At 40.6% G+C, this 24,579-nt stretch overlaps 1 long non-coding RNA gene across 1 annotated transcript in view; it reads right to left on the reverse strand.

Annotated features, from left to right (window-relative positions):
- Nucleotides 1–5,042: 5,042 nt before the first annotated feature.
- The window catches only part of LOC124852283, a 108,119-nt gene continuing 88,582 nt past the window's right edge, over nucleotides 5,043–24,579 (reverse strand). The window contains exons 7-8 of the long non-coding RNA XR_007032897.1: nucleotides 11,894–11,940; nucleotides 5,043–5,577 (exon numbers count right to left, since the gene is read on the reverse strand). This is a non-coding gene — a long non-coding RNA (uncharacterized LOC124852283). The remainder of the gene's footprint in view (nucleotides 5,578–11,893; nucleotides 11,941–24,579) is intronic.

The raw sequence follows: 24,579 nt of genomic DNA on the forward strand, positions 1-24,579 counted from the left end.
GAACTATTCTGTATGTGCATCAGTGGCAGGTACACAGACACCCACACGTGTACAGTGCACAAAAATACTGACATTGATTTATACACATGCGCAGAGACTCGTGCACACACCGCTCAATAGGTGGTCTGACAGAAGTGGTTTATTGTGCATGAATGCTCCCCAAATTTCACTGTGTTGCATCAGCCAGCCAACTGTGTTTTTGCTAAATTAGCTGCCCTTGTTTCCTAGAACAAATGCAATACCAGAGTGTGCAGTGTAAATGGAACTTAGATCACACATTTAAAATGAAACATTCCCACTCTGTCTTGTTTTGTCTGTTATATTTGTCATAACGTCAGAGCATACCGTATAAGAGCTGCATATATACAACTTGACTAATGGATTGTTAAGGTAGAATTAGAGCACATTTATCACAATGTGCCTAAAAGGACAAATTGTATCTTTTTTGCACAACAGAGTTTATTTGATATGTTGCTCACCGCATTTACAGCTTTTGATAAAAACTGCTGCTATATGACCATAACAATGCACGGTACAGTTTGGACTAATTACTTTATGATTAGATCAGAATTTTATGGCATGTTCATTGAGTCACTTTGTGGTTGATTTTTTTATTTTACTTTTAAAAATGATTTCTCCAGTTACAGGTTCATTTCTTACATTTGTTTTATTGGTATTTTTTTCAATTGCAATATTAACATAAAATACACATTTCAGAACCATCAGCAGACATTTAATTGATTTCGGCAAGAATCCACATTAATGCATACATACATTTAGATTCCCAAAAAAAAAAGTATCTTCATCTGAAATATATATTCTTTATTAATTTAGTACTGATTTGTGATCGTGTCACGAAGTATGGAAAACTTCATTCTGATGAAAATACACGCTGGATGTTTAAAAGTGAGGTGGAACCTTTCAGAAAACAGTCTGATTATGCAGATATGGTGATGAGGCCTCGGAGCACTGTCAGTCTCTGACATTCACTTGGTTTGTTAAACTAATTGAATGATTAATCATTTCATTACTTATTCATTTATTTGTTCATATATTTACTCATTTCATCAGTCATTCACTGAATCACATAATGTGATACAAACACTGTAACACCTTCATACATTAATTATATTGTTCAGGCATAATAACTCAACAGTTAATGTTATGACATTTTGTTATATTTTCATTCTTCATATGTCACCACAGGTTTGTTTGTCAGTGCTCAACCAATAGCACGAGGGATATTGTCTGTCTCTCTCTTTCCCTGATGACAAAAGGTCAGATCTGCAGACAGAGAGAAACATTTATACATTTGACTCGGTCCTTTTAATGGTGCTAAGGCAAAATAAATGTGTTTACAGACGGAAACATGAGTAAACACAAGGGAGGGCCGTGCATACTGGTCGTCTGACATCTTTTATTCAGGTGTGTAAAGGCATCAGAGGCTGCGACAGCATTAGAGATGTGTTCTTGTTTCACCAACGTGTCAAGCAGCCACATCATGAGTGAGCAGTTCAAATGACCCAGCAGGAGAGTAAATGAAAATGTGATTGACAACTGCAATATTCATGATATATTAACTCTCTTGAGCAGTTCCAGTGGAATGCAGCATTCTGTGTACATTTATCTGTATACATCCTGAGGTGTGAAAAATACTAAGTAACATTTAAGCAACACAAAGCAAATAAAACACAAGTAAAGTTTTTTTTTGTGTCTACTGCAGCCGTGTCTTGTAAGTGTTGTGTTTGTATCTGTGTAAGTCATCAAAACGTTCTCATTCTTGGGCGTAGGTGATAACTGACATTGTAAATGTTTCATCATTCTTCCTGCCTCTTTTTTCTCAATACATAAAAAAATATTGTTCTTTTAAAAAAAATTCAGGAAGCGAAAAATCAGCTGCTTGTGTGCGCGCTGTGACACATGAGCAACATGCACAAACATCCAGATGTGCACACACTGCTGTCAGGTCTGGTTTCGGCAGTGAATTTACCAACTTTGTCTTTAATCACAGTGCAGAGAATGGGTGCAGGGCATAGTGACAGTTTCCCCAACACAGCCACTAAATAAACTCGAGGCCTGATGGTATTTTTAGCTATGGGATAAGATTTTTTTTTTTTTTTACATAAAAAACTGATAGTTTGGGTGGTGCTGTTTTCGTATTGTCTTAAATTTAGTTTCACATATTGTACTGAGCGATTTGTCCAAGTCTGGTCTTGTTTGCAATGTTTTGATCTAGATTATTTTCTATTCTATTCTGTTCTACAGCAGCACAAAGGAAAGTATGTACCTCATATCGTTATAGTTACACATCCAGTGCCACAATTCAACCTCCACCCCTTTGTGGATATTTTTAATTCTCTGATAGTTTTTCCAAAACAAACTGTCTCCGACAGAGTGATGGTAACAGTTGTGGCTGTACATTGTGTTGTGTTGTGTTCCACTTGTGTATTATATCTCTGCGTTGTCTATTTTAGGTTTTTATTTTGTATTCCATTTCACCCTGATATGCTCTGCCATGTTCTTCTTCTTTTTCGTGCTCCCCGTTGTACCGCATTTGTCTGTTTCTCTCCTATTCCGTTTTGACCTTCATGCTATCTGATGCATTTTTAGTATCAGGTGCAGTGAGTGACAGTTATTGGTCTGGTGTCAGTGGCTAAGGCTCAGGCGTTACCTCTCTTTAAGGCTGATCTCATTTCCTGCACACTTCCTCTGCGGGGTTAACGGCTGGCAGGCTCATGCACACTCTGGCTGAGGTGCACATAGCAAGGAAAACAAAATAGCAACCATTGCTGTCATGGGAGTTAGCAAGTAGAATATAATATCTGTATACTGACATTTCATCATGTGTTTCCCTCGAAAATCCAATTACTTAAATATATATGTTAGATGTGTCCATATAAACAAGTATGATGATAAAAATGTATTTAGTTTTCCCTCAGAATCTGTCACATCTATATGCAGTATACTCCTAAGCCTTAGCTGAGCACAAGAACGGCAAATAACATAATATTTTCTGGTTGAAAGTTTTTATTTAACCTTACATTCAAGCATCTCATGGAGTGAACTTGTGGAGCAGAGTATTTGAAACTTGAACAGAACAAGTGCATTTTGAGGTAGGTTTTAGAGTCCCAAAATTGATCATTAATCAAATGACTTCCACCAGAAAGTTGAAAACTAGGAACCAAAAAGCCTTATTTTGTTTGCACTGTCTAATGGCTTGAGAGGCCTCAGCCCGTGTCAAATTAGTCTATTGTTATATGTTGTTTTGCACAGTAAATAGCCTGTGTAGTGTAGAAGCAGGGGAAATGAAAGTGAAAAGCATAAGGATGCTGTTTTACCAAGAACGAAAAACATGAAGTAGTGGATGTTATATTTTTCAAAAGCACTTCAGCTCAAAAATATAACTGTATCTTAGATTTAGTGTGTTCTACAAAGAAATATATTCTGTAAGGATCTTTTTTTTTTCTTTTACTCCAGAGAAAAAGTTATAGAAAACATATATTGTGTTAATACACTATTCTGCAACTTATAGTTTGTCCTACTTTGAATGAAGTATTACGTCTTACATGTAATACTTGAAATCATTAATAAGTCAGGAACAGGGGAGCAAGGGGATCTGCAGTCATATCTCAGCATGCATGTTATGTAAATATCTGCTCTTTATTCATTCACAAATAATGATGGTCCTATTTTTTTTCTTGAACCTGATTTTATGTTACATAAACTCTTGTTGGAGATGGATTAAGTAGCAGCTTGTGGAAATAAGGCCAGTTGTTGGACAGAGCTGAAGGCAGAGGTGGTTGTGTTTAATTTGTTACATCGTATGAAACCAGTTTCTCAGTGTCAGACACAGAGTTTGACCAACTGGCCAAGAAATTGAACAAAATTAAAAATTGTATTCCATTTACATCTATACTACACAATGACAAATCAACTACTGTAGATCACAAATGATTAATCAAATGCTTTAAGTTAAATCGCAATCAAATAAAATGCATATACATTCAAGTAAATTCTATTCTCACTCACTTCCAACAATACAATGTGTACTGCACATGTTCCCTCGTGGGGGCCGTTATAGGGAAACTTAGCTCCTGGTTTGTATTCATTTGTGAAACTTCTCAGTTATATATCATCGGCACATTGTACAGACATGAAGCCTTCCCTTTAAGGGTATGTCCCAATGTCCTTGATTTTCCTGTCTGGTAGACTGACTGGGGGCCGAGGCAAAGGAAATGTGATAATTTGTCCATGGAAAACATAGGGGCCCCTATCTGACCACTTTGGCTAGCAACCAGAGACAAAGATGGAAGGAGGCAGATATAAAGAACTGATCCCAGCAGTGTGACAGGGCTAACCTAACTAATTAATAGTAATTTGGATGTCTAACACTTGCTGAAATATGTTTTTCTTACATAAAGAATTTTTTCAATTACAAATTATTTATGACTAATCCAAACAGTTAAAGCCATTAATGAGATTTTCAAACAAAATCAAACATCATTATTAAATGACTTAAGGGTAAAAGTTATTTAAAAAATTGTAAGTTTTGTCATGAATATATTATTACTATATCTTACTGCTGAAAGCTTTCCATCATTACAGGTAAAACAGGAAGATGGAGGATGTAAGTAAATCACGAACATATCGTAGCAGGAGGCTTTATTTCATCTGTGATGCGATGCTTTGGAAGTGCAACATTACAACTCAGCATTACATTACCAAGTTTCTTTACAATATTCATGAATAATCTATGTTGCAGTGATAAAAGTGAAACGCCTTACATGTGCTTTCACATGAGGACACCGCAGTCTGGGCATGTTCCTCCGCGGGGCTTTACATATTGTATGAGTACATGTCCTTAATGTTGTCTTTGCTCCCCTGTGACCGTCATTATTTCCTCACAGACACCGTGCACATACAACTGTAGCAGAAACCGGGTTTGTCAAAGCTCTTGTATCAGTACGACGCCTCAGACGCATGCAATGTTCTGACCACATGTTTTCATGTATGAAAAGCATTAGGGAGACACTGAAGACTAATGTCCTGTAAAGAAGAGCATTTATTATAATGCAGAATCAAATATAGACTGTGAATAAACAGGAGACAGGACAATCTAGGAAACACTATTAAGACAATCCTGAATATTTAATTCATAAAAAACGTCATTAACACCGAATTACATAATTGCTTTGAAAAACATGATCAAACTTTGCGTCAATAGCTGATTTTATTTACATCCCTGCATAAGGATTGTGTAACTTCTTGACAGTCAGCGACATCCTGTGAAAAGTAACACTTGAGAACCACTGGTTGTTGCACATTTAAAACGTATCACTCCTCCTCCAAAGCCACCAGATGTTGCTGTACGCTGAAAATAAAACACTGAAGCTGCGGAGGAAGGAGGTGACAATGGAGATGACAACCATCCGATTCTTTAAGTGACACATATACATTATATACCACTTCCACATACGCAGCAAGAGGCAAATGTCCTAACTTCCCTTTTCTTTTTTTCACCAGGCCGTTGTCCTCTTCAGCTTTCTTCAGAATTTCCATATAGATCACTTTCCACATCTGCATCACACACACAAATAAAGTGTATAAATATAAGCAAACCTTTTTTGAAAGAGAATACAGAAACATATGTATATAAAGGTAATGTATAACCTGGTCTAGCAGAAGTAGACTATGCATAAAGGAATTGTTCATAGTGAACACAAGCTTTCTTCTTTGCTAATTCCATTGCAATGTCTCATATGTTGTGTGATTCATATGTCCACCAAGGTGGTTACGTTTTCACCCCTGTTAGTTTGTTTGTTGGTTGTTGGAAAGTTAACTCAAACACTTCTGGATGAATTTGCATGAAACATGGTGGAAGGATGTGGTTTGATAAGAGCCCATTTCGTTTGGTGCAGTTCGGAATCAGGAGGCCGATCCAAGATTTGTATTACTTTCTGGAACATTGCGACATAGGGCATTGTTTGAGTTTGTATGGACCTTGATGAAGGCATATTAAGAGAACTGATATCTTTGAGTGTGTGTACTTTCACTACTGGTCCTTGGCGAGGGTATGAGTCCCACTGAGTGCTATTGTAGTCTCTCACTTGCAGTCAGTGTTACAATATGTACAAATGACCACGTCTTCATAGTCTATCAAATATATTACAGTTTAATTAGACCTAAAAGCTTTCAACAGAGGGTCTTGACCTTCAACAGGACCACTTGGCCTGTTGGGATTTTGATAACATGGTATCTGTCTCAGGTCCCACATGTCCCCTTCACTGTATGAACACACATTTTAGCCCATTTGCTTTGACCATTATCTATCAACATTCAACTAAATTTTATTCATATAGCAGCTAATCATAACAGAGGTTTAGAGACCGCATAACCTCATTACACGAGGTTCACTCTTGTCAGGAACCCAACATGGGCTCTTCACTCAGCATTTTGGGTGGAATAAACTGAGGCCTTACTCTAAATCATATCTAAAGTGTGTCTATGTGAAAAAAGGGCCTCACAAATCACCACTCTTTAAAATACTATATCATTAAGCAGGAACTGACACATAAATCTTGAGCAGTATATATTATCCCTAGGGGGTATATATATGTATGTTTAGCACTGTCTGGCTGTCTGTCTCCCATCATGTCAGCCTGGCAGACTTCACATCCGGATGACTATTATTATGGAAAACATAACATTTAACAGGGTATCATATGTTAGGCACCATAATATAATATCCTAAATTGAAAGTCACTGTGTTTTCAAGAGAGGCCTAATGTCTACATGTACAGTGTGTTCGTAGATCTGAGAACATACAAGGCACAAGTGTAACAAGGTGGTTATACAATCTATGAATTGACTTGTATCTAAAAACTCTATCAGCCAAGTGAGGAGAACGTATTAAAACTATGTCACCACAGCTTGAACTAAAACAAGCCAATGAACAAATGGACTTGTAAAAGAGGATATTATGGTTATTATGGATTATGCTTAGAACAGCAGATAGATAAAATTACCCAGACTGTCTGTATCGCTCATATGTCAAACATTCAGACAGTCCAACTATATCTGTGTGTCATCTGGGGATCTTCTCAGTTGTGACTCACCGTGACAAATCTGAGCGCGCACACACACACACACACACACACACACACACACACACACACACACACACACACACACACACACACACACACACACACACACAGTTGTACATCTTATTGAAGACACTCATTGGCACAATGCAGTCCCTAGCCCCTTACACTCACATTAACCATCAAAACAAAATGCCTAACCCTAAAACCAAGCCTTAACTCTGAAACAACACACACACACACACACACACACACACTATATATCAGGCAGTGCTAACATAACATTTTTATATTGTAATATATGTTTCATTTCATAATGATGTCATCATGCCATCATTTATACTTTATGATGCCACGTGATTGGTTGATAAACTGTAGCTTTTGTCTCTAATCATGTTGCTTGCAAAAGTTAATGTTACACTACACTGCATGACATCATATCCTGACTTCATAGTGATGTCATTACGATGTCATTCCCACCTATCATAAATTGTGATTCTTTTTATCTACTTTTTTTAACTACATAAGCTTTAGGTGGTGTCTATAATCTCACACAATGCAGAGACACGATGAAAATTTCATTGTTGAATTATGCATGATGTCATTTTCTGGCTCCCTCTCCTGTATGAAGTTGCTTATCATATGACATCATGTGATGGGTAATAATTTCCTGATAGATGTAGATAGTCCTATTATCGGTTGAGATATCTTGGGAAATGTGTATATCTGGCCATTTAATTACCTTGGCCTTTACCCGATCAGCTCTGAGAGTTAAACATCTGCAGTAATAATCCCACCAAGTTTGGGGGAAATCTGCCCATGTGTTATTGAGTTATTTTGTCCACATAAACACACAAATGGGCGAAAACAATACTATGCTTCCAGCTAAGAAGGACACAAATGGACAATCGTCCACAGTACATTGTAATAGCCTTATCTCACCGAATGTATAATCCTCAGCCTTCTCTGAGATGCTAATGTGACACAACAATATGGTGGAGGGAATGTTATTTTCCCGAATTTGCGTGCATGGTCGTCTCTGTACAGTCCGTGTCATCTTCCCGATGGTCACGCAAGACCCGAAAATAGCTTTCTTTCTTTTCTTTATATTGAAAACATGAACACATGGTTTCTTACTCACATGAGACCAAACAAGCCAAAACTAAATTGGTCACCGATCAGCACAACGAACAATTCAGCTCATACAAAGATGATGTTGAGGGAGGAGAGGACAGAAGAAGGGATGGAAAAAAAAGAAGCATTGTAACAGGAGAAAATAGAGAAAAGACCCTAACGAAATTAAATTACATCCCTTTCCTGTCTCCCCCTTCTCACTCTTGTCTTCCTCTGCCTCCTATTTTCCTCTCCCTTGTTCTGCTCTTTCTTTTTCAACTCATTTTGCTGCCTCACTTTCTTGTCAGCCCTCCCCCCCTCCATTCATTGTGTCAGTCTCTGTCTCTCTCTGTCTCTCTCTCTCTCCCTCCCCATGAGCAGACAGGCAGAGACAGGGAGGTTGTTGTTGTGCTTGCAGTCTGACACTATCGGCTCATAAATTTGTGTCAACAGCTTGTATGTCTCCTCTCCTCGCCTCGTCTCTTCTGTCCTCGCCTCTTCTCTCCTTTCCTCTCTCCTCTCTCCCTCCACTGGTGAAGGAGTGCAGGAACCCATTGACCTAGTGAGAGGGTGACTGGCACAAGCAAACTCATAAACACACACCCAAACACGTGTATATATAGACAGACAGACAGACAGAGAGACAGACAGACAGAGAGACAGATAGATAGCCACTCAGCATTTTCAAGCTGCATTTCTATGACACCCCCTTCATCTGTCTCCCTCCCTCTCTCCTTCCCTCCCTGTCTTTCTTTCCCTCTGGCGATTTTTGCCGGCAGACAGTCGTCACTGACAAGCGCTTCCTGTGGTTGGGGGTAAACACCTGGGTAATGAGGCCACAGTGCACAACAACCACAAAAAAATAAAAAAGAAACCCAACCGAGGTTCACAGCCTCACTCCGTGTGGATATATACTGTCGACACTCAACCAGGTCATACCATCTCGTACGGGCACATATAGTCACGTATACAGACACTTGCACACAATCCTGAAGAAAGACAAGCTCCGACAGGCAATGCATGCACCACACACACACACACACACACACACACACACACACACACACACACACACACACACACACACACACACAAATGCATACTGGATGCTTGGCTCAGACTGCTAAACAAGCACCGAGCCAGCCCAGCTACAGTATGTCAGCCAAAACTCAATACCCAGACTCAGTTGAGGTGAGGGGGAACGAACCGAAGTCAGGCTTCTTCTGTTCCTCCACCATAACTAATAGTTTATTCTCCAAACTTGGAAACAAATCCCACTCCGACTGTTGTCAGTGAGAAAGTCGGTTTGAACAATTTGCAGCACGTCCAAAGATGCTGACTGACTGCAGTGCAAAGTTGTGCTCTGGTGAAGTGCCGGGGAGCGACTGCACTGAAGTGTAGAGCTGTCAGTCTGACTGCAGTGTTACTAACACTTCATGTCACTGGTGGAGTTTTTCCTCTGTCGAACTGATGAGCCATTTAACGGGTGTTTCACTGATCAATCTTGCCTTCTGCACATGCCACTCATGACAGTGTTAATCAATGATTGATGGGTCTGATGATCTTGTAAAAAAATAAATAAAGCAATTTGTGCAAAGCTGCTTGCCTCTGCATGCAGTGGCAGGACCAGTTCGTTTTCCAGACCTTGGAACCGTTCAAACTGAACTCATTGTGTAAATAAGAGTTTTGGAAAGTAATAGAAAGTGTATTTCATTGATTGAGCTCCTCTTTGAGGTATATGAAAGGGTAAATACACCCTGGATCTATCTGTGCAATGGAGATGATACCATAAACATATTTTTAAAGTGATTATGGATTCTGGAGAAACACAACAACTCATTTTATCAATCTTGTTCTCTTATTCTTCTTTCATTTTTGGAGAAAACGTTAAAGCTGAGAGTCTCGGCCTGTAAGGCAACTTAAGATAATCACTTTGAGGCAAAAAGAACAAGAGACAAAAAATGCCCAATTTACCCAACAACTGCAACCAATAGTACATTTTCATGCCACTCTCGTTCCATACCATGCACTCTTATCCAAATAGATTTTGTCACAACAGAATTGCATATTTCTGCTTCACCGCCTCATAATATTGAGTACACATCAAAGTCTCAAGGATGTTCCGTGTCAAAAGCGCAAGAGTACAAGTGATTCACTCAAGAATCATCTTATTGTGTTATCTCCGGACAGTATGGCGCTGCCTGCATCTCATGTGTCACTGGAACAACAGGGAAGCCTGCGGTGAATCATCAACTCTGCCAGACGAGCAAAACTGGAAAAGCCTTTGAGCTGTTTTAGTTTCGAGGAGGTTTTGTTGCTCAAAGGACATCATGCAAAGCTTTTGTGTTAAGTGTTGGCACTCTGCATACTGTGTTCAGTATTTGTGCAAACTGTATATACGTGTGTACATGTGGCAGTGACTGGCTCTGCGTGTTTGTGTGTGTGTGTGTGTGTGTTTGTCTGTGTGTGTGTGTGTGGCCATATGTGTCTTTGTGTGCAAAGGAAATGGCTGACAGTGAAAAATGTGACCAATTCTAATTTTAATTGCCAATGAAGAAAGGCCTCAATATTTATGGGTTCTGTCCAAATGAACAGAGGAGTAGGGTTTAAGCATGAAAGCATATTCCTTATCACAATTAAAAAGTGCTTTAACATGACTGCAACCACTTGAAGTTAGATTAGTAGCAGTATTGGAGAGATCGGCCCTGGCTTCCAACAATGGAAACTGAATGGGCAAAAAGGAAATTATTTAACAGAGCCAAAGGTAATGCTTTGTTTCGTCTTTGAATTAGCCTCATGCTATTTTTTTTGATAGATTTCCTTGTGTGGAACCGCTAATTTTTTCTTTCTTTTGAAATAAAATTACGTGCACATGAAAAAAATATGCTTGGAGTGGGACCTAGTGACTTGATTGAAGGGACCACAGAAGAAAAGAAAGGAGTAATAATTTGACGGCACAGTTTGAGATCCTTTTTTTAATCATTACAGCTTGGGCTGACAGTAAAAAAAATAAAAAAAATCTTCCCAGTTATACATAAGTCATAGCTGCAAAAGAAGTGTAATTACAACGACATAACTGACTTGATAGTAAGGATTTGAAACTGGATTGGAGCCTTTTAAACATACACAGAGAAAGATTTACGTCCCCACACAAACACTCGAACAAGCAAGTGTGGACGTCGGAGTTCAAATTCCCATCATTACAGAAAGAGAAATGTAATTCAGCCAGTTCTTACATAAAGAAAGACAAACCCATGGGAAGACACAGGGCTGCAACTGAGATCTGTGTAATTAGAGAGAAAGAGCATAACCCCAGGCAGAGAAACCAAAAGAGAGAGAGAGAGAGAGAGAGAGAGAGAGAGAGAGAGAGAGAGAGAGGGGCAACCAGAGGGACAAGGTTGAGAAAATCATCCCGTGTTAACCTGAAAGAGAAAAGAGCGAGCGGAGCAAGGAGGGCGACGCGGGCAAACAGAGAGCAGCTGCTGAGGATTTACATGCTGTAAATTATTCATGTAATCAGCTGTAGGACGACAGAGGGAGATGAAGACACAGACAACAAGAGAGAACAAATCTGGGCCGCAGAAGAAAGAGAGACTGACAGAAACAGAGAGAGAAGTGCGGAGACACACAGGTATTGTGCACTGTAACAGACAACAAAGAGAGAGTGTAACACTTACCCCAACAGTCCTGTCTAGACGGGACCCGGTCATTCCCTCTGGCACACCTGTGAGATAGAATAACCCTGTTTACATACGTGCCTTATTCTCCACTTGCACTAAACAGCTAAACATTAGGACTTCTGCACGTTGCAAAACAAAGTGAGCCAAAGAAAGAGCATTAATAAGGTATTCACTGTGTATATACATATGCTGATTAAAAGCATCCCTGCAGGCAGTATTCTGAATCTTAACACCAGAGTTGAACTAATACAGAGTTCAAAACCCAACAGCCAACATATTTCATATACAACAGCAAAGTACACCCTGTTTGAGTGGAGTTTTATTTTAGCGTTTATGTTGATTAAATGTGTAGTGAGAAACTCTAGAGACCTGCGTGCGAGTGATAGAATGAAAATAAAAGCAAACAAAATAAATATGCATGATATGCATGTATAATTAATTCAGTGAGATGATGAGTGATTCATAAAATGCCATTCCACAGACACAATTTAATACATTCTGAAAAGATTTTTTTTCCTCCAACATGATGATGGTTATTTAGTGTCGGACTGCCTCTTAAATTATGTCATCTCTTGTCTTCCCCTCTTTCCCCGTCACCCACTGCTATAAAATATGTTACGCAGAATACATCAGAAAATACCACATAAAAAATAATGACCTCTCTGCACTCGCCGCACTCTCTCTCTGTGCTCAGTTACACACTCTCCGACGCCCAGGAGCTTTTTGAGAAGATGCTGATCCACAAATTCCCATGGGGTTTTGGCGGAGTGGACCGGAGCCAGTGGAAATTGCAAACAAACACTGGAGCTGCTGTGTCTGATGCGAGCACAAACAACCTCAAAGCCCTCATTCTCACACGTCACATCTGTGTGTGTGTGTGTGTGTGTGTGTGTGTGTGTGTGTGTGTGTGTGTGTGTGTGTGTGTGTGTGTGTTTATGCGTTCAGTGTACGTGAGGGTACGTGAGAAAAAGTGTGAGAGAGCCACTCTGTGTGTGTGTGTGTGTGTGTGTGTGTGTGTGTGTGTGTGTGTGTGTGTGTGTGTGTGTGTGTGTGGTGCGTGCGTGTGCTTGATCGAAACGTCTAAGAGGAAAATTCGAAGGCATTAGGGCATTAGATTTATGAGGACATTCTCAGTGACACAGGCAATAAAGCAAAGATCCCAGCTCCTGTCAAAAGTTCATATTAGGTCTTATTGTGGCGAGAGAGAACGAGCGCGTGAGAGCGGACGGACGGAGGGCAGAGAGAGAGGTGAGACTGGGGGGACAAGAGAGAAACAGAGTGACTTTGAGAAAAAAGAGCCGGAGAGCAGAGACAACAAAATGGAAAACAATTTCAAAAACAGGGAGAGAGGGAGAAACCTCTCATGACAGGGCCAAAGGCGAGAAAAAGGCCACAGCCAACAATTCAAAGAGCACCCGAGAGAAACAGTCACAAGCACCCCCACCCCACCCCTCCTGTCTCTCCACCCCATGGCTCTGGTGGCCAAGCCCACACCACATTATGGGTCCCTGGGTTTTTTATAATGGCTGGGTGTGTTCTGATCCCGCGCTAAAGTCATCTGCAGTTAAAACCCATTCCTAATTAGTGGTGGGAACCAGAATGAGAAAAAAAAGGGAACAAACAGATTGGTAGAGGAACAATTAAGCTTCGCTGAGGGGAAACAATATTTTCAAACAATATTTCACATCGTGGGGTGTTATGGTGCCACATGAGGCACACAGCATGCAATCATGATGCTATAGATTTCAACAAATGACTGACAATATGTCACACGCACAGATGACACAGCATCGGGAGCAGCTGGGGGTTCCACATCTTGCTCCAAGACAATTTGGAAGAGCAACAGATCAAATCAGGAACCTTTTATTCACTTGTTGGCCGTTTTACCTCTTGATCCGTATGCCCACATACGCTATAGCAATATCGCGTGTACGTCAATGAATGGCGTCAACTGAAAAACAGCTTTGTTTTTCTATACAGCTGTCTAGAGGAAGTTTAGAGGACAACAATTTTAACAACAAAATAAGTAGGGATGTGTGAACAAAAAGCTCTATTTGGCATTTTTTTTATTGAATGGCTTTGCACCAAGAAGGGAATGCCGTTGACCACTTTGTACAGAATGTCCCGTTGAAAACACACTGTTTAATGAGTAAATAAAGACACATATCTGAATTACTGCTAGCGCTGGAAGTAGATCGCTAACACATGTATGTGGTGTGCACTGCGATGTGGAGGTTTAAGTCTAAAACTGCAACGTGCTGAAAACACAATGTAGAATAAAATAATAATATGAGACCATGCAATATATATATATTGTTTGCATGTCGTGATGTCAAATGGGATTCTTGTCAGTTGGTTCTTTGTTCACATTGCACTTTTGCTAAGAGGCATGGGGAACGTCACTGGTTAAATGCCCAGCAGTCAGACAATAGATGGCATCATTGATAGAGCCTTCAAGCTGAATAGAGTTTAAATGCAGCCTCACACTGATCAATCTGATCAACAGCCACCCAGCAACATCAGCCCCCTTGTCCCTCTCCTCTGACCAGGTAAGGAGGGTGCTGAATAGACTCCACCTGACAAAGGCTACTGGTCTTGACGGCATAGCCTCAAGAGAAGAGAACTAAAGGCCTGTGCCCCAATTTGTGTGTCACACTCCAGCACCCCTTTAACCTCGGGCACATCTGAAGAAGAACATTGAGGTGTGGAAGGCCCCCTGTCTGTTTCCTGTACTGAAGAAGGCCCACCCAGGGCCGACAGCCTATAGGCCCTGGAGGGGTGGGGTGGGGTAAGGGTGAAGAAAAGAAGAAAAGACTCCTTTTGTCATTAGGGTTGCGAGAAAGGAGATAGTGTGGGGATTCTACAGGAGAAAGAATACATAGGTGTCCATGGACAGCACATTGAACTGGACCAGGAACTGCAGCTCACTACAATAAGGGCTAGAGTTTGCTCTTTTTCCTGTGGAGGCTCCTGTCCTTCAATGTCCATTTTGTACTCTGTGGTTTGCTTTGGCAGAAGCTTGAGGATGGCGAAAAACCACCAGACCCAAGAACCTGATTCAGAAGGCTGAGTCAGTCCTGGTGAGCTGGACTTGTAGTTGTCTCCATTATGGAACATTTCTCCCATCCTTGACAAAGTGTTATGTCTGACCAGAGGAGCAAGTTCAGCCAGAGACTCTGAATGACTAAGTGCTCTGCTGAACACCACAGGAGGTTCTTCCTTCCTCTGGCCATGCAGATATACAATTCCTCTTTCTGCTGAAGATGAACATTTTTTTATAACTTCCAGAATCTATTCCCACTACTGCTAACTGCTAATTTACTTGTCCACATCTGGACCACAATTGATCCACATTTCACTTTTCATTCAGTTAATGCACATTACGGTTGATTTTAATAAATTTTGTTTAATCTATGTATGTTTAAACTTTCCCACTCTTATGATTTAACCTTAACCTTACTTTTACACTACTTCACATTCCGTACATGTAGTACAATTATTTCTCTTCCCTAACTTCCTGAGTTGAGTAATTGTAGCAGAGACATTTTCCCTGTGGTTATCAATTTGCAGCTTAATAAATTGACATTTGTTCTGGTCAAATGAAAGCACAAATATAAACAATACATTCTTCTGGTTGCACTTTAAGATTTGCCCTCTGAGCCTCAAAGACTAACATCACTCGCAAGGGAAACTCTTTTGACAGCGCGTCTGTGCTCTGTCTATGATACCCCACTTTCTCTGAGTGCTGAGAAGCTTCTCCGACTTTGAGATACAACCCAGACTTGCATATTTCTTTGCGCATTATTTCTTCATAAGCTGCGCTCTATCACTGAAAAATGTCGTCATCCTGTAAATCGAACTTTTAACTTTTGTGGGCTGCATCAACCTATGACAAAAGAGACTTTAAAGCTCATGAAACTCGGTAAAACTGCTGCATGTGTCAACTCAGGAGAATGTTGAACTCCTAAAGTAATGGAAATGTAATTACAGATCACATCACTGCTGTTGCAGGTCAAATGGTTTTGGGATGTGCACGGGATTGATTTGAGCAAGATGCTACAATATTATCTCACTGTTCAGCCCTGTGCCTCCCTCTATACCATGTGTTTCTCTGTAAATGTGTGCAAGAGTTCACTGCGAGGAACAGAAAGCTGCACACGGTGTAAATCTCATGTGACACAATCACAACATTAGGATCTTGTGAAACAGTGCAAAGACTAAGCTAAGATGTGGCAGACTGGTCCATTCAATCCATTATCAGCCTACAGAAAACAGACTTTAACAGGGAGTTAACGTGTTAATGGATCAATGTAAGCGTTCGGCTACATCCAGTAGTTTTAGAGCCGCTCAAACGGAGAAGTTTGAAAACACTGCTGGTCCCCAAGTTTGAGTCTGAACGGGCAGAAACGAGATGTCACTACTTTGCCTTCGCTGACTCTTTGTAAGGCTCCTATCACGTAAGAATAAAACCCCTGAAATTAGTCTCATCAACCTGTGTAGAACTCAACATGGAAACTCAATTCAGAGCATTGCTGACTTTTTTTGTCTTCACTAGCAGCTGTTGTGCATTTCACAATGATACAACTGTTTACATGTTTAGGAGAAGTTAAGTGGTTTTCAGGCATGTTAGTATGGACAGGGATTAAAACTGATAAGGAGGCAAAAAGCTTGTGTGGACAGAGATAATATTATGGATGTAGCCTCAGTTTTAACTGTGATTTACTGTTGTTAGCGCCTAATTTGAATTACACAATTTGAAAAACTTCAAAAACTAAAAAATGTTGTGTAAAGTTTTGTCCGATTCCCATATTTTCACTTTTACCTCTGCCCCAATGCCTCTCTCTCTCTCTCTCTCTCTCTCTCTCTCTCTCTCTCTCCATGAGGTGCTTTTCTAGTCAACAAGGTTGTTTTTTTTTTGTGTCAGTGTTATGTTGGAAGCCAAATGTGCTGACTCGCAGCATGGACATGATGTCAACACACTGGAATGCACCTCCACCTCTCAGGGGGCGGAATGGCGAGTTTATATTTGATTGACAGACGGTGAGTCGGGCCACTGAGTGCGGAATGTGTGCTGAAGGAGATTAAAACTGACTGACTGTACCTACTGAGCAATTAGGAGTGAAATTAATTGGTTCGTTGTCCCTTCATTGGACTGTTATTAGCCAAGGTGCTCCTCACTGGAAACCATTTAAATTTGAGCTAATTGACGTAATTGCTCTGAAGATGACAGAACTCCTGTGGCACGACAGAACGCAGTACGCTGTTCCTCTGTGGGTTAACAATGAACTGAATGGTAATTGACAAAATGTTGCAATTCAGAGAGAGGAGGCAGCTGTGAGAGAGAGAGATGAAAGACGCCAGGAAGGGAGGACGACAGTGTGTGTGTGTGTGTTTGAGTGCGTGTGTGTATCTGTATGTGTGTAAGCGTGTGCGTGTTTTGACAGCATGGAGTTGAGGTCATGGAAACTTAACCGCCTGTGTGCTTTGGCCTGTGGATTAGCCAGGACATGCCTCCACTCTGGCAGGAATGCTTCTTTATCACACAAACACACAGACACAGACTTACTGTACACACACAAACACACACATAGACAAGGTCAGGCTTGGAAATTAGAGCAGTGTTTGACATGACCTTGAAAGGCCACTTCTACAAACTGGTTAAAAAGTTTATACGATGTATAAATTATCTATCTAAAGCATAGATAAAAACACATATCCCATAAGATATTCTCTAAGCTCAGACACATTGTGTATTTATGATCTCACTAACTCATACACTTCAAATGTTGATGTATTTTTTTTTATATTTGAACGAGTGGTAAATGTTTGATTATTTCTGTATAATTAATCCGACACTTACTGCATCATCGTAAAAAGAAAACTTGAGCATGTATTTTTAAACCTCCCTATCTGTATATTTTTAACTTGATAGATCACTTATGCTGCATGTGCAACATGCATATCACTGTAGAAGATCAGGAGGAGTCAGCTTGCAAAATAAGATGTCATCAGCAGCCTTCGGGATTCTGCCCGAGTTTGGAATATCGTTCATTAAAAAGACATCAAATTATGTGACAAAGTGACAGGGAACCATACATTTTTTAAGAGATATGATATAAACCAATTAGGAACAGTGTCTTTCCTCGCATGATCTCCGAGATGATCGGTCTGATAAACAAGTATTCACTTACATCTGCGGCTGAGGAACGTTTCATAGCTTCAAGTGAAGCAGCTTCTGCGCTGTGTTCGCAACCAGCAGCCAGATCTCCAGATGATCTGAAGAAGTGGCTGCATGGGTGCAGATATATGAGGTGTTTTATCTGAGGGGAACCAGAAAAGTGCTAAAATAGAGCTTGTTTGTGTTCAGCTTCATGTTCAGCTCTCACTTCTTGTCACACGGGTCCACAGAACAGGTGCATAGGAAATGAAAAGGCTCGAGTCAAGTTGACTTTACGCTGAGTGTCATATGTCTGTAATTACATGACCCTAAAGCTGCCATATTGTATCAATAAACTGGATTACCAAGTTGAATTATGTCCATGAATGTTTTACATGTTATCACCAAATCCTGTGTTTCATCTTGACCCAATTGGAAATATTTGAATCCGCAAACCAGGATGTTTCTTTTACACAATACATATGTTATTATGTTATAGTAAAAGATTGTATACATTTTCAAAGAAATTCAACCAATGACAGCAAGTGTTTAACTCGAAATTGATGACCGTGCTTCCTGTTGAATACTGTACATTCTCCAGCAAGATAAAAATCCACCCACCACCTGGAAAGTGTTACAGTAAGTCACAGTTGGGGCATATCATTCCCTCGGCGAACAGGAAATGGCTTATTTCTCCTGAGTAGGCCCGTCCCGGCGAGGGAAGTGGCTAACCACATGAAGCTGCAGCGATCCAGTCTGTTTACACACAGTAATTTGCACAGGTGAGAGGATGGGCTGCTGCATGGGATGAACACAGCACAGCCTTGTGAAGTGCTCACCGCGAAAGGAATGGAGGTCATTTGGAGAAGTCATGAATTCATTTCATTCATCAATCCCAGACTAAGATTTGCTCAGGCTTTAGAACACATATGTAGAACAAATATTTTTTTAAACGAGTTTGAGAAATGGTCAAATAGTGTGATTTCAAAGTGGGAGTGTCCCTGCAACATCAGCAATGGGTACGGCGATTAAATAGTGTGATATCTGTATTTAATTCTAATTAACCTGAATAAATAAGTTATAAACACACCGTACAGTGTACACACACACACACACACACACACACACACACACACACACACACACACACACACACACACACACACACACACACACACATACCATACATACATACATACATACATACATACACACACACAGGAGTTGAATCTAACATGGTCCTGGAATCCAAGTGCTAAAAGTGACTTTACAATAACAAACTCGAGGAAAAACACCACACCTACGCAGTTAACACTACTCCCACCTTGTTCTACAAGTGAAACGCTTGAAGTGGCTCAGCTGCTCAGTGGTTGGCATCGTCAGGGAATTTTTTTAAATAAAGTGTATTTTCTTTTCACATGCCTTTTTTTTTTTTTTAACATATGTTTGTGTAGCTTTGAACCAGGTCGCTTTCCTCCAGTTCAAAAAACATATCAGGTGAATTGGACTGGAAAGGAACTTCCGCATAGCAGGCAAGGCTGGGCTCTAGATTTACTTCAAGTGAATAAATCACATGCGCACTTTAAAAAATACCCAGTTTTTGCTTAGGTTTAGGTTTTAAATGAGCCTATTTCAATCTAACATCTGCACTAGCCTGCCCCATTTTCCTGCTTCTCCTCTGGACAAGTGGCCGAGTGTGTTCATCCGGCCTGTTATGTTGACTGCAAGTCTTGTGACATTGTTGTGGAGCTGTCTCTGGCAGGGCAGAGATACAGAAGAGTGTCACTACAGGGCCCATGTGACTCCTCATCACGTGTAAACACTGACATCCCTCCTGCAGTTCTCAATCATTCCTTTACTTACTCTAGCCTCTTTTCCAGCTGACAAAAAACCCCACAAACATCTGGCTTTTGTCTGCAATGAGAATGGAATACAATCGACACTCACACCCGGGTGGAATGACTCGGCAGTAGGCACGAGGTTTTATGAACTCCGGCTCTGATCGGCAGTGATGGAAACATGACACCCGGGTGAACGCGCATATTTCTTTTTCTTCAGTTTGGCAGTCTAGATACTGATGCTGGAAATTTGCTGACGCAATTTTCTGATGTGCATTGATTTTCTGGGTGTTGCCACTAAAAGAAGCCATGAACGTTGATGTACTTATTGTTTTATACATCTGAGGAACGAAATGCAAAAGGGATTTTTTTTTTTTCTTCATATGGTGTAAGTTGCAAGCGATCTACAATCACTCAGTCACCATTGAGTTTGAAAGAGGGACTGCAGTAGAAGATATAAAAGTCTAACTACCGTGATATTGTCACTGGTCTCCATGGTGCTTTCTTCTGCTGTGTGTTGTGATTCCCCTTCTGATGTGTTAGTTTCCAGTGCGTTCATGATGTTGAATATGACTCACGGGGGGAAAGAAAAGCAGAAAGGTAAACTCCTTTATGGGAAAGGAATCAATCGCCTTTTTAGCAGGTTCTCCTTCATTTAAAAACCTGCGTATACCTGCTAATTTTGGTGTCAAAGGTGTATGAGACAGCAATGCCTGACAAAGAAAGACATAACTAACATGGTCTCAGCACACAAAGGCCTCAATGAAACGATTCTGTTTAATCTTGCATTTCTTAAACATCACCTCTGTGACCTCCATCCTTCCTTCCACTCTCTTGAATCCATTTCATTAACTTGCTGAGGATCGTAGTCGTTTTTCTCACTCACTCTTTCATTCATTTCCTCCTCTTCTCTCACCAAGGTCATTGAAGGAGGTTACTTTTCCCTTTACTTTCCTCTATCTTTCGCATAACGACCATCCACCCCTCCTCCAGTGGTTTTGCCTCTCATGTGAGGTTATTCAGACTTGTTTACAGCTCTCCCGCCCTCTTTTCTCCTCCAATCACTCACTCATCCATCACCACCGCTCATCATCCATCACTTATACGGTCGTTCCTCCGTCTTTATCATCCGTCTTTAGCCGTGGCTGTTTACGTGAGTGCCCGACTCTTTGCCGCGCTGCTTACTGACCGTCCTTGCTTTTTCGGGCTACCCACCTTCAACTTTTAGCCTTTCCTATTTAATATAACTTAATTCATCCTTTCCCTTCCATCCATCCATCCATCACAGTTTTTGAAGTAAGTCATGTATAAAAATCACCACTTTCTCTTTCTTTCCATCCCTCCATCCAGCTCTCACCTTTACTGAAAGTCAAGTCCTATTTGTCGCCACCTCTTTCCTCACCACCACACCTCCTCTCTCTCTCTCTCCCTCTCGCTCTCTCCCTCCGAGAAGTTATCTGAAGTTATTTGAGGTTTGTTTATCAAACATTTACCGTCTTCTTATCCTCCCTCCTTCGCTGGCCGTCCACTTCTCCAACTCATTCCCTCTCTAGCCCGCCGCGGTACAAGAGTTGTTTCACTCGCAGTCTTGGTGTTTCTAAGATCACATACAGACAAATGTTGCTGTAGATGCTCACTGGCATGAAAGGCAATGGAAGAAGAAAGAAAGAATCACAAATATCTGACCAAAACAAACCAGACCAGGCAGTCGACACCATCCCACACGATGGTACTGCGTGTGTGTGTGTGTGTGTGAGAGAGCGAGAGAGAGGCAAGCATATGCCCACAAACACACACAAACCCTGTTGGATGTCCATCTCATACTTCAGAATGCATTTATTTTGTTCCTCCTTTATTTATGCCGCAATCCCCTCTCAAATCCAACTCACACCCGTTCCTCTGACTGACCGGCTGCCCTCTGTTTCTTTTCAAAGTGCAGAATTTCACAGACCTTGAATGGAAGAATGGGTGAGAGGGAGGAAGAAGAAACACAGCAAAGGTAATAACCTGATTTTGCCTCTGTTGGATCTGATTTAAGAAAGGAAGAGTGTGTCAGAAAAAAAAAAAAAACAGCGGGCGCTCTCCTGTCTCGATTTCATGCCAGATTTTTATTTTTATTTTTTTGAAGAGGGAGAGCGAGAGAGGGATCGAGAAACGGAATGAAAGGAGAGACAAACTGAACAAAGAGAGATAGAGACAGTGAATCACACCCCATGCCAATGAAATGAAGTGAACTGGCACAAAGAGACAGAGATACCATTGAGAAAATGAGTGCGCTGCTGGGTGAGGGAGCTGGAGAAGGACGAGTGGGAGGGTATTACCAATGAATGAATTTTTAATAGCTCTGAAATCAGCCATTCCACGTGCACAAAAATGAAATAAATACCTTGCCTCTGTAATTTCAGCCCTTTTTTTTTTTTATGAAATTGCAGCAAACAGTGTGTTTATTTTTTTTTCTCCCAGCATAATTCGTAATAAGTCAGCAAACATGACAGTGCCTGACACCAGATAGCCAGGGAGTCAACCAGACAGGCAGGGACAGAGGGGCTTATGGGTAAACACAGCCTCGCATGCCACTCACACCACACACACAGCCAGTTGATTACCCCAGGTGTCTGTATTCACACATGAGGAGCATTTGAATTTTAAACTGCTCAGAAAACATGTGTCAGGCCTCGCCCGTGTGTCTGTCACCCTGTAACGCCCTGACAATAGCTCGAGCACAATTCATGTAAAGCTGGAAGAATGTGCCAATTTACCCCAATTTCCTGCTCACAGCATCAGACTCCACTTCCAAATGTGTATTTTTTAGCATAATACATGAGGCGTGCCATTTTCCTCGCCAAAAGCATCTCCATATCAACGAGGATGTCCCAATTTGCCGATCTTGAAGCACATCCCAATTTAGTGCTTTAAACATTACAGTGTTAGCAGCTATATTCAAATGTATGTCTCCACATGAGGGACGGCTACTCGGCTACTGCATTTTGCCACTTATGTTTTTATGCAGCTCTTGTGTTTTTCACCTTGTATATTCAAAATAAGCTTTACATAATTATCCCCCCAGCAAAGACATCCTGGTATGATAAAACATATCTGTAGACGTATTATTTGTGGAAGGACATTTGTTTTCTATCAAAGTTGCAACTTAAGTGTTATTTTTTCTGTTGTCATTTGCTCAGGCAGAGGATTCAAGGAGCATGCGGTCAATATTTCTGTTTACAAGTGGTTGTGTTCAGCTTTGTTTGCTTGTATGTATGTAAACAGAAATATCATCGACAAGTTACATTTACAAAGATTAAGGGGACGATTTCAAAAACTTTAGTTTTGTTACAATGCCACTCCATCTTAACCTGACTCACTGAAAATATACAATGTTAATCAAATGACAATCCACTCCTTATAAAATATTAAGACATTTCTCCCTGTCTGGTGCTATAGGTTATGCTCATTTGTAACCGTCATCCCTGCCTCATGAATCCATGTAATTATATCTTGTTTAACAATTATATCAACAAGAATGAAAATAATAATAATAATGGCTTGCATTTATATAGCACCTTTCATGGAACCAAAGGACATGATGCATGCAGCTAGAGCTTTAAACAGTTATTTCAATGTGGTGTTGCTTATTGCTTTCTGTGAAGCTGATGCTCAACAAGTGAGGGGTTCAAAATTACCATTTTCAATTCCACAAAGTTAATTTTGTATTACTCCCTTTACATGATTGTTAGTGTCATGAGCAGGGTATTGTTTCACCTGTGTGTGTGTGTGTGTTAACTTTTGGAGCTGATCTAACAGATGGAGGCAACACACAGAGCATTCTTCCACACCAGGGCCGCTGTTAAGCCAAGGTCTGTCTGTCTGTCCGTTTGAACATTGTGTGATCATGTTAAGTGAAAAAAGTTTATTCTGAATCCTACCTGCAGAGGATGATAAAACCTTTATGGATGTTTCTACTGACACAGGCTGGATTTGCACCGGTGCTGACGGTCAGTCTGACTGTGACCAAAGGCCAATATGTCAACGGGTTTGTGAGAGAGAAAGACACAGAGAGCGAGTGACAGTGTGGCAAAGAGTGCTGCATATCTGCAAAGATATGTTATGTTGTGTAAAGAAAACTGTGTAATTACGAAACTATGGCAGGAGAGGTATATTATATAGTATGTACAGTAATGTATATATAATATTACGGCTACAACATGCTCGCAGGGTATGCATTGCCCCATCTCTTCTTTTGATTCACATTCATTCATATTTGTTAAGCATCACGGAATAAAAGAGAGCTTGTAAGGATTCAGCAGTGATTGTCTATTTGAACTAAATGAGACCAGAGTGAAGCAGAATGAAGGCACAATGACACAGGTGTTGTTATTTTATGTCACTTAAGGAATTCAAATCGTTTCCCAACCTCTGAATTGGATACAGACGCGGGAAATCATCAACATTCAGATCCTCCTCTGCTGTTTGAGACATCTGCAGAGTTTTCAATTTTATTTTTTAATGCAAGGGATTGATTAGAATTCCAGCAGCACTTTCGGAAAGCTATTCCAGTTTTGAAGGGCAACGTTTAATAAGGTTTTATTGAGTCGAATGGATCAACGACCACTGAGATTTTAGTGTTTCTTTGTTCTATTCTCTTTCCCATTGAGATGAAATCATAATGCACCAGACTGGCCTTGTGCAAA

The sequence above is a fragment of the Hippoglossus stenolepis genome, chromosome 8 (assembly GCF_022539355.2).
Source record: "Hippoglossus stenolepis isolate QCI-W04-F060 chromosome 8, HSTE1.2, whole genome shotgun sequence".
NCBI classification, from domain to species: Eukaryota; Metazoa; Chordata; class Actinopteri; order Pleuronectiformes; family Pleuronectidae; genus Hippoglossus; species Hippoglossus stenolepis.